Here is an 11,472-nt window from a genome sequence, read left to right as displayed (position 1 = left end):
CAAAGAAGGAACTACTTTCAGTACGTGATGGAAAGAGAAGCATATATATCATACCACCACAGTGAAGTCATTTTCTCTTAGGAACAGACTGTTGATAAAAGACTGATAAGGTCTATACTATTTTCATCACTGTCATCATTCATTCATTCAACAAACATGTAGTATTCAGGCAGGATGGGTCAGGTCTTTTTTGAGTAGGAAGGAAGTTATAAAAGAAAGCCAGAGATTAAAAAAAAAAAGTGTAATGAGCTCTAAATACAAACATCATTTATAAACCTGCCACGTTGATTCCGTGTGTCTTTTAACGCACAATGTGGAATCTATGTGCAAGTTAAAAAGAAGCATTTTCTTCTCTCAAGGAAGTAACGTTATGTCAACCTGATACTGCCCATCTAAACATACGAATTTTATAGAAGCCATGGGGATATCTTGTAAGAAGGGAGTCCCTGTCTCCGAGAAGTCTACATAAATGCCTTTTCTCCTGTGCCTCAATATTATTTTAAAATAAAGAAGACAGTAATAATATAGTTGAAATCTTCTCTTTGAAGGCAGAAATCGTTTTAAGTCCAGCATGACCACATTCCTTCTTTTGATGAGGGCCCAGTGTAAAAACTGAGTTATATAGGCCTAAACTGTATTCTGTTTTCTATTAAAGATACTGAACTTTTCACATAAGAAATAATAAAGATTAAATGGTTTTTTTTAGACCACCACATCCTGAGTTCAGTTTTACACCTTTTCATCCGTGTAGCTGAAGTTCTATAAAAAAGTCTCTCTTGCTATCTTTATCTCTGTCCCTCTTCTTATCAACACTCTGCTGAAAACAATTGCCAGTACTCTATGCTACATGCTTTGGGGATGATACACCTGCAGCAACCACCTACCTACATTGATAACGTAATGAATGTCTTCTTTAGGACACAGTGTAACATTATGGAAACTACCTCAATTATCACTGATAATGAATTCTGTTATCTAGGTATTTTGTTTACAGATCAGTTCTCTCTGGTTTTCTTGAGAACTAAGAGGGATAATATAGATATTTTCCTCTTTTAGTTTTAAAACTTTAGGAAGGGGTAATATGAGGGTTTGGGTTTGCCGCCTTTTCAGTCATACTTCATCAACTTGGAGAACCTCATTTCCATTAAGCCAGAAATTGGAGCCACCAGAGTCACCCAACGAGCACAGGCAAAGTGAATTGGAAATCGGTTCTTTTAATCACCATAGTATCAGTTAACCCTTTAAGACAGTGGCTCTCCTACCTTTTTGGGATCAGCCAATTTGATGGAAGTGTTAAGTCCTCTCACTTATGTATATGAGCATTTTTCTTTTTTTTTATTAATTTTATTTTATTATGTTAATCACTATACATTACATCATTAGTTTTTGATGTGGTGTTCCATGATTCATTGTTTGCGTATAACACCCAGTGATGAGCGTTTTTCTTGGGAGAAAACCAACTTTATTACCATAATAAATAATTATAACTCTCTACATACACACATTTTTTTTTTTTTTTTGGCATAGGATTTCACTTCTGCTCCCTCAAAGAACCCCTGCCCTGGGGGAAATTATGTCAACCAGTCAACAGTAGTTTCTGAATAGGATAAGAGGCAAGGAGAGATGGGGGCTGGGAAGAGACAGTAGATGACAAAAGAGAATTTTACTAGATTCATTTTGAGTACGAGTCATTATCCTCAAGGCCCCCCCACCAGAGTGTGAGAAGATTTGGCATCAGAAGGCCTTGGTTCAATTCTGTGCCATCTTCCCATCCCCCCCCCCCCCCCTTTTCCTACCTAATGACTTAGGCAAGTCATTAGACTTCCCAACCCTTAGGGTCCGCCCCGCCTCTGTAAAATGGAACCTTGTCAGACTTCTCAGGGTTATTGCATGGTCAAAGGAGAGATAATGTATGTTGTAAAGTCCCGAACAAGCATGAGCTATAATAATTATTAATGGACTTGCCATTCCCTTAGCTTCATCTTCAGGTTGTCCTCTCATTTAGTGCTCAAGCTCCACTGTCACCTTCTCAGAGAAGTGTCCAGGATCCCTCGGTGTAAAGCAGCCTCCCTCCCCCCATCACACTCAAAGCCACCACGCTGCTTTCTTATAGTCAAGACACTTCTCACAGGTGCAGTGGTTTCATTTTGTACTTGCTTACTGTCTTTCTCCCCAGACTAGAATAAAAGCTCTTTGAGGCCAGAGCCCTTGTCTTGTTTTCCCCAGGCCTGTAAAGAGTTCACCGCACACGGTGGACACGCAGATTCTGGTGAGTCAGGATAGCAGTGGCTTAGAGGGCCGACCGACTCCAGGGGAGGACTACCTGGATTGAAATCCCAACTTTTCAATTCACTAAGTCGGGTGACATTAGTTAGGTTGGTTATTTAACTTCTCTGTGCCTCACTTTCACCACAGGTAAAATGAGGGTTTCTGATATAACGTATACTTTGTATAAATGTTAATACCTGTAAAGTTCCGAAACAGTGCCTGGCACATAGTAAGTCTTACACAAGTGCTGTTTTCTACTCTTCCGTGAGTGAAGGGTTAATACATTAATAGCGAATGCACGTGACCCCACAAGTGTACCAGATATGCTCCGATGCCTCAGGTTTGACAGAAAAAGACTTACTCTTTTCATAAAACTCTTGTTTCGCTCCACTGCACCGTGTCATCCCGCCTGACCCGCCGCCGCTTAGCGGAAGGGGAGGTGCGGCCCCTAATTCCGACAGAGTGTCCAGTCACTCACAGGTGGCACTGCTCGGGGTTCTCCCGGCCCGGGGATGTCCCAGACCTCGCGGGGCGGTTCCCCTGGGGTAGGAAGCCTGGGCCTAGGGAGTCCCAGCCCCACGTTCGGGAACCCAAGGGACGCTCCTGCGACTTACCTGAAACTCCAGCTGGGTGGCGGCAGCCGGGACGCGCATGCAACCACCCCCGCAGGGCTTGTGGGAAGCGGTTGCTGCGGGCAGAAGTGAGCGGGGGCGGAGCGAGTGGGGCGGGGCGGGCCGGGGCGGCCGGGGGCGGGGCCTGCGGGCTCCAGGCTCCCAACTCGGCGGTGCCCACGGGACTTCACACTGTCCGCGGCTCCGCGCACCCTGCGCGCTCCAGCCAGGTAAGGATGCCGCGGGTCGGCAGGGGCGGCCCCGGGACTGCGGGAATCCGGGCAGGAAAGGGTCAGGACGGCGCGAGGCGAGAGGTGGCTCTCGCAAGCCCAGAGACAGACCCTCCTGGGATGAGGAAGATTTTCTCCCCAACGCGGCGCGGTGAGCGCGGGCGCGCCACGGCAGGTGAGGGACCCGGTCCATTCCGGTCCAGGAAGAAGGGACAGGTGAACGCTCCCGCGTAGCTGCGGCTTCCCGGCTGCCGCCGCCTCTCCGCCTCTCGAGTTCAGGCGCTGGCCTCTCCCGAGGAGCACCCGCCTCCTTTCCCTTTAGGTCCCGGGGCTGAGGCCGCCCCGCGCCAGGTTCAGCGTTGGGTTCACTTCCCAGCGGTGCGGCCAGGTTGGTTCCTCCAGTCTGATTGGGCGGCAGCGCAGTCTCGATTGAAAGTTGGCACAATCGACAGAGACATTCCACAGTTGTACGTGTCCGAGTGCCTCACCCCACCAACTTCACATTTTTTTTTTTTTTTAAATCTGGGAAATAGTCTGAATCTTGAAAACAGAGGTTCGGTGAATACATGTATTGGAAAAACTAGACCTTGATCCGGTGTGTGCACTTTTCCTTGGATCCTAAATTTGCTTTTGATCTGATTTTTTCCCCCCAATGGAAGAATAATAATACATTTCTGTGTACCAGGTTCGGAAACAGTCTCATCTATTGCCATTCTTTGGAAACTGGAATACTTGATTAGAAGGGTTGGGAACAACAGGATGGGCCGGTGGCTAAGTGGGTTTGAAGGTTATCCAAAATACTCAAGTGTTTTGAGCATATACCCTGTATTTTTCCAGTGAGTGCCCATTTTCCTTTTAGGAAATTCCAAGAATTTACTCTCTTTGAGATGATTCTCCCCTAAAGAGCTGAGGAGGAAGAAACAACCTCAACAAACTAGTGGTTTTCCCAATTAAGTTTAGGATTTAACAGGTTGGTTTGTGACACTGGTAGCTCAGTCAGCAAGAATCACATGTAGTTATGGAATATCATGATTTATATGGAGAAAGGAAAGTATGTTGTAATTTTCTTATTTTGCTTTGGAAAGTATTTTTTAGTTCAGTTACATTTTTAGTGTTTAGGATAGACCTCTACTTTCCCCGAATTAATCTGATCAATGTAGTACTACTCTTGCCAATTCATGTTGCTTACTGCAATGTATTTATGTTAATGAGTTTGATTCTTCCCACAAGGGTGTATATGTTTTGGTTTTTGGAACTGTATAGGGCAAGTGTTGTAGACACATGCAAATCAGTGCTGTACTCTAGTAGGCAAAACCTTTGCTCCACATAGGTCCTTGAACTAAAATTCTCACATCTTCCCAAATAGAAAAGAATATAGAATATTAATGTGTGCTCTAGCACTTTCAACCTGCTTTACTTATTCTGTATACTAAGACAGTCATCATGTTTTCTCAGCAGCTACTCACTCAAGGGCAGGGGCAATATTTTATCCAACCGTGGTAAAGCTCAGAGAATGGTAACCTTTGCTCTGTAAAGTTGACACTTGACAGGGTGGTTGGAAGGGTTGTGGGCAGTGTCTGGCTACTTTTATGCTTGGGGAAGAATTGTTGGTCTCCCTGCATTCCTCTGCATATCCAGAGTGGTAGGAGCCTGGGCCTTGGGCCTCCAATCACACCTATGCTTACAGGTTCCTCCAGGTTGGCCCAGTTGGTGCCTTCTCTCCCTGCCCCAGCTCTTCCAGTTTTGTGGCTTCTACCCCGACTCCACCCCTCCCTGGGTTCTCACCCTTAGGGAGAATCAACTTATTGTTCAGGACAGGCTAGGTCCACGTAGTTGGCACAGGGGTGTTGACCCTCAGCCTAGTGCTGGGTCCCCCATGGATGCTTGGTAGATATCTGTTGAGGACAGGGCCACTTGCGTCAGAGCCCTTATTCTCTCCTGTTATTCAGTCTACAGAGGTAAAGAGGAGTGAAGTTGAACTCAGATCTTGGTTAGATTAGGGTCATAAAGAGGGACATTTGGGTCTGTTAGAAAGGAGTGAAATTGGCTCATCGTTGTTGGCAACTGTAAGATTATCCTGTACCATGTGATTATGCCATGAGGATAGCTTGGTTGAAAAGAATCCCAGAAGAGAGGGGCTTAGTAGTTGTCTCAACCTTTTTGTTTCTGCCCTAGCTCAACCAGTCCTTCCTTGGGTTGGGTTATAACTATTACCTTTCGCACCACGTTTGGCTGCTCAGAGCTCAGATGGCCATAGCTACTGCGGACTAGATGTAGAAAATTACATTTTCTTTTGTTTGGGAAAAACAAGGATGGAATTTTGCCAAAGTGTTATTGGGGACACAAAGCAAAAGCAAATAAATGTAAAAATGCCTGGGCATAGAAGTCAACATGCGTTTTTTGTTTTTGTTTTTTTTAATTTTTAAACTTTTAATCTAAATTACATATCTCTCTCTCCAGAAACAACCATTTGTAATTCTTTGAGCTGGCTCCATAGCTCAGGGGTTAGAGCACTGGTCTTGTAATTCTTTGAGCTGCTTATTTTGGTATTTGTTGCTTATAGTTGCTACTTCTTGAATTTTGCAGTTTGAAGCATTATCTATTGACTGCCCACTGTGGAAGATGGTGACGTGGCTCCCTTTATTTCTCTCACCCCCATCTCAACCACAGCTTCCTTATTTTCCCATCCTTGCAGTAGTTAAATAGTAATTTTGGTTAGATCAATATGCAGAGCTAAGCCAAGCACAGCTTTTTGTTTTCTTTGGCGTTAATAGTTGTTTGTTCATTTATTTAGTTTTGTATGTCCTCATCATTAATTTGACCCAAAACTCTTGGCCAGATTTCTAAAACTTGCCCCAAATGCATGGGGTATTGTCAGTTTCATTTTCCTGAAGAAGTTGTCCTTGAGTCTCCTGCCTTGCCCTAATCTGGACCAGTTGCCCTCTACACATGGAGACCAGTTGTCACCCTGAAGACCTTCATCATCATCCTGGGGATCCCCATCATTTCTCTCCTGTATTGGAGCTCTTATTAAGCACACATCTTCCTCTATCTTGGTGAACTCCCTTGTTTTGGTAGAACAATCTTCAAGGAGCTTTTTGGAAAAAGATGCATGGGATATGCATTTTTTTGAGGCAGTGAATGCCTGGAAATAGTTGTTTTCCACTGACAATTGACTGTTTAGAATTTTAGGATAGAAATTTTAAAGGCATTGATTCATTGCCTTCTAGGCTGTGGTGTTGCTGTTAAGAAATTCAGAACTGGGGCGCCTGGGTGGCTCAGTTGTTGAGCGTCTGCCTTCGGCTCAGGTCATGATCCCAGGGTCCTGGGATCGAGCCCCGCATCGGGCTCCCTGCTCTGCGGGAAGCCTGCTTCTCCCTCTCTCACTCCCCCTGCTTGTGTTCCTGCTCTCGCTATGTCTCTCTCTGTCAAATAAATAAATAAAATCTTAAAAAAAAAAAAAAAAAGAAATTCAGAACTGTTCTGATTCCTCAAATTTTGCCTGTAATTTATGTACAGTTTACAAGCCTGCTGAGTCCTTTATGGAAGTTTATAGAATTTTCTCTTGGTCTCCATGATCCTGAAATTTCATGATGCTATACCTTGGTATGGATCTGCTTTCATCCATTGTGCTGGGTTCTTTGAATCCTGAAACTTATATCCCTCAGTTTGGGAATTTTTTTTGAATTGACTCATTGATAATTTCCTCCTCTCCATTTTCTGTGATGTTTCTTTCTTTCTTTCTTTCTTTTTTTTTTAAGATTTTATTTATTTATTTGAGAGAGAGCGAGAGAGAAAGAGCACAAGCGGGGGGAGGGGCAGAGGGGAGAGGCAGAGGCAGAGGGAGAAGCAAGCCTCCCTGCTGAGCAGGAAGCTTGATGTAATGCAGGACTCTATCCCAGGACCCCGGGATCATGACCTGAGCTGAAGTCAGCCGCTTAACCAACTGAGCCACCCAGGCACCCTGTGATGTTTCTTTCAGAAACTCTTATTGTTCATATATTAGATATTGAGGCCCTAATTTTCTTATATTTTCTCTCCTAATTTCTATCTCTCTATTTCTTGGTTCTGCTTTTGGGGAGATTTTCTCAATTTTTATCATCTAGCCCTTCCACTGAGTTTTTAATAAGTATAATCACATTTCTAATTATTTTAAATTAAAAGCTCTTTTTGTTTTCTGAATGTGTGTGTGTGTGTATGTGTGTGGTATATTGAAGGAAGGGAAAAATTCTCCTCTGCCCTCAAGATCTTCTAGCTGGACTAAGAATTAAATTTAAATGAGACAGATTAACAGGGGAAAAACAGTTTTATTCCAAGCGCACAGAGGCCCAATTATGAAATTGAGACCTAAAGAAATGACTAAAGCAGGCAGTTTTTATATTTTTTTAGACAAAGAAACAATAACTCTGTGAAGAATTGACAGGACAAAGAACATTTTGGGAACTTCGATTAGTAAAGAATTCTAAACAGAATTTGGGCTATAGTAGTAAACGAGTAAAAAGTAACAAGGGTTGTTTATACAACCTTCTTGGCTCTAAATTTCCCATCTCTAGCCATAGGGATGTCTTTTTACCTCCTGGTACAGGGAGGGCACCTTTCACATGGGAGATTTATTTCCTGCTTTCAGGAGACAGAGGAGGGTCTGAGTGTCCTTCTTGCATTGGCTGTCTCTTCAGTAACTTTTATTTAAAATAATCAGCATGCCAAAGTGACGCATTTTGAGGTGGTCTGCTCTTGGCCCCTTCAATATCTATTTCTTGCTTTTGTTTTATGGTTTCATTGCTTATCTGTCTTATCCTCTGAGGACAAACTTTTTTGGAAAGTTTAATCCTTACATCACAGACTCTGTTTCCCCAAGTTGCTTTTGTCTGTTTATTAGTTTATGTCTGGATCATTCATGTTAGAGATTTGCCTCCTATTTCTAAAACCCTCTGTTGTCTGCTCACATTTGAGTGGGGTGTTAAAAGCTGAAGCTGTGTCTGGGCTTGTTGACTGGAAATGTCACTGTCTGTTGATCTGGCTGGGGCTTTTATTTGGAGAAACTCTGATGTCATTACCTCTTGGGCCATGGAGAGTCCTCAGAAAAGGCTCTTCTACTCTTTTTCCTGGATGGTGGCGGAGAGCCTGGCTGCCAGTGATCTGGGAGCTAGGTAGAGGAGAAGGCTGGAAGTCTCAGCATCCACATGTTCATAAAACCCCTCCATGGTGTTTCCAGTACAACATCTGAGCCTGATGTACCCCATTCCAGAGACCCTCTCTTGGAGAGGAGGTGGGGAAGAAACTCCAGGTGTTTTTGCAAGGATAGGGAGGGGGCTATCACCTACCTGCTCAGAATGGCTGAAAGGGATATGGGACATACAACTACCTTTTATTTTTTTTTTTTAAAGATTTTATTTATTTATTTATTTGAGAGAAAGAGAGAGAGACAGAGAAACAGCATGAGAGGGAAGAGGGCCAGAGGGAGAAACAGACTCCCTGCTGAGCCGGGAGCCCGATGTGGGACTCGATCCCAGGACTCTGGGATCATGACCTGAGCCAAAGGCAGTTGTTTAACCAACTGAGCCACCCAGGCGCCCTGCCTTTTAAAGAAGCTTTCAGTCCTCTTTATTTTAGCTTTCCCCTCTCCCCACAGGGGGTCTAACTGCCTTTAATTATGTAGCATTTTGGAGATTCCGTGGTATAAATGAGGTTGTTTCTTGGCTTCCCCTCACCCCACCAAAATGTTTTACTATTTTCTCTTCTTCCATTCTCTCCATCCTTGTTGGGTTCATACATTAAAGAAAAAAAATTCCTTTTGTTGTTATTTTCTTGGCCTCTCAGGAGGGAGAGAAGGTAGAAAGTTTTGTTCAATCTGCCATTGGTACCTTAACGAACCTCCACTGAGAGCCCAGTGAGCTTCAGCCATGGCACTGTACTGCTGTTTTCCTGCCTTTACCAACAGTAACCTTCTTGGACCAGTCCAGGCATAGTCTCTCACTGAACCCAGTTTGGACCTCAGATTTCTTCTTCTACCACTTTAAGCATCCACTACCAACTAATTACACTTGTCGTGGGAGGCAAAACCTCTAGCCCTAGCGTGGGTGATACATAGCTTACTGGTCATAGAGCCCTTGTTCCTATTTCTCTAGTTCACTGTGTCGAGGAGGACTCATTCCATCACCTTGGCCTCTGACTGTCTTACCTTTCAGTGAAACTCGTCTATAGTAAGTCTAATATTTTCATCTGAAAGGCAGGCCTGCTGTTGTTGGTGGCCTTGTGGTCTCAGTGGAAGTTATCAATATTTCCTTCTGGGGGCCAGTTTATCACACAATTTCCTTACCAGCAGAAGCATCCTCACTTCCTGTTTCAAAGCTCATGTCTTTCTTGGAATGTGCACCAAGTTCCTGTTTCTGGCTGGGCTGAGCAGAGATGACTGATCTATCTAGGGCCTCGTGGATGATCACAACTGTCCCAACCCCATTTTACCAATTGAATCACTCCTTAGGCTTCTTTAATTCAGTGTGATCTTGCTGCCCTCTATGCCAGTCGCTTGACAATGTCAACAGGACTTTTTGCTTACACACAGAGGAATGGGGAGAATCAGCTTCTATGGAAGGAGGGAGAGCATTGTTCCCAAACCATCTTGTCTGTGCGGAAAAAGCAAAGCTCTGTACTCCCAAGGTGATGCCTATGCATTGGGAGTGCAGAAGGCAGAAAACACCAGTGCTGGCAATTGCTACATTGGAGTGGTGCAGGAGTGACTTGCTCCCTGGGGGATGACAGCAAATGAGAAGGTGGGTAGAAAACACTTATTCCGCTGGAACCCACCAGGTACCATTGTGAATGCAAACTTGGCCAGTGGGAATACCTGCAGTGCTCATTCTTCCGTCCATGGCCATCCTTCCCTTTTCTAAACAGAATTTTTGAAGCCATTGCAACCTCGCTTTCCATGCAGTATGTTTTTCTCTAATGTGCTAAGTGCTTCACCTAAGTTCTTTTTGTTTTCTCAGCTGCATTGTAAACTCTCCTAGGGAAGAATGCAATGCCTAATAAATACTTGATGAATGTACTGAATGAATTTTCCAGATAATTGTGGACATTTGGCAGTTAGGACAAAAAGATATTTGGTCATAGTTATCCAAGTTGAACCCAATAGCCTAAATTCATTAAATTCTTGACTAGACTTTCACTTCACTTTTGCTGTATAGACTGAAACATAGAACATCATTTAAGTTTTCCCAAGTGCATTGTTTCTCGGTATTACTTAGAAATAGTTCTCACTAATAACATTCTTTTTTTTTCTTAAAGATTTTATTTTTTAAGTAATCTCTACACCCAACGTGGGGCTTGAACTCACAACCCCGAGTCACATGTTTCACTGACCAAGCCAGGCAGGCACCCCTCATTGATAACACTCTTTTTTTTTTTTTTTTTAGATTTTATTTATTTATTTGAGAGAGCAAGAGAGAGAGCACAGGAGCAGGGCGGGGGCTAGGGGAGAGGGAGAAGCAGGCTTTCCCGCTGAGCAGGGAACCCAATGCGGGGCTTGATCCCAGGACCCCGGGATCATGACCAGAGCCGAAGGCAGACGCTTAACAACAGAGCCACCCAGGCGCCCCCACTGATAACATTCTTAAAAGGACAACACAGATTACGACTACTACTACTATTTTTTTCCCCCACCTGTGTATTTTCTCTTAGCATAGTGTTGTGATTGTCTTGGTTTTTATGGCTAAGAAGAGTGGCTTTTGGAGGAGGGAGGGAAGTATGTGCTGATTAGGTTGTCTAGACAGGTGAGTTGTACATTTATAAAGGAGGAAGATCTCTTTGGATTTCAGCAGTGTATATATATTTCCTTTTGTGACTACATGTCATTTATTTTTGAAAGTTAAAAGCTTTTGAAATGATTAGCTACAGAGTATCAAAGTGACGGATTTTAAATTGTCTTTAGCTATATAAGATACTTTTAATGTAGAACTCTCTGTCAAATATCCTGCTCCATTTATCTTTAATTTTTGTGAAGTTCTAGCCTGATTTCATAGGAAAAGATTTTAACTTTTCTTTATCCTGAATAGAGTTCCAACAATGTCTTTCTGTTACTATTTCCTTGGAAACTCTCATGTCCTCATGTATCCCCCAATATTATGTTTCAACCACAACATGTGGAATCTCCACATGACTGCCCCAAAAGTGAAATTGTGGCTTTTTTTTTTTTTTTTAAGATTTATTTATTTATCTTAGAGAGAGAGCGGGAGAAAGCACACGAGTGGGGGGGGCAGAGGGAGTATGAAGGGGAGAGAAGCAGACTCCCCACTGAGTGGGAGCCCAACATGGGGCTCAATCCCCCCCTCAACTCACAGAGATCAGGACCTGAGTTGAAATCA

At 43.6% G+C, this 11,472-nt stretch overlaps 1 protein-coding gene across 1 annotated transcript in view; it reads left to right on the top strand.

The window, feature by feature from the left end:
• Positions 1–3,040: 3,040 nt before the first annotated feature.
• Positions 3,041–11,472, top strand: part of TEC (tec protein tyrosine kinase) — a 138,160-nt gene continuing 129,728 nt past the window's right edge. Inside the window, exon 1 of the mRNA XM_032400316.1 lies at positions 3,041–3,109. The gene's annotated coding sequence lies outside the window, so the exon portion shown is untranslated. The remainder of the gene's footprint in view (positions 3,110–11,472) is intronic.

Source organism: Phoca vitulina, unplaced genomic scaffold (genome assembly GCF_004348235.1).
Source record: "Phoca vitulina isolate PV1807 unplaced genomic scaffold, GSC_HSeal_1.0 scaffold3, whole genome shotgun sequence".
Taxonomy (NCBI): Eukaryota; Metazoa; Chordata; class Mammalia; order Carnivora; family Phocidae; genus Phoca; species Phoca vitulina.
Note: the sequence above shows the minus strand (reverse complement) of the source record. Positions and strands in the feature narration are given on the sequence as shown.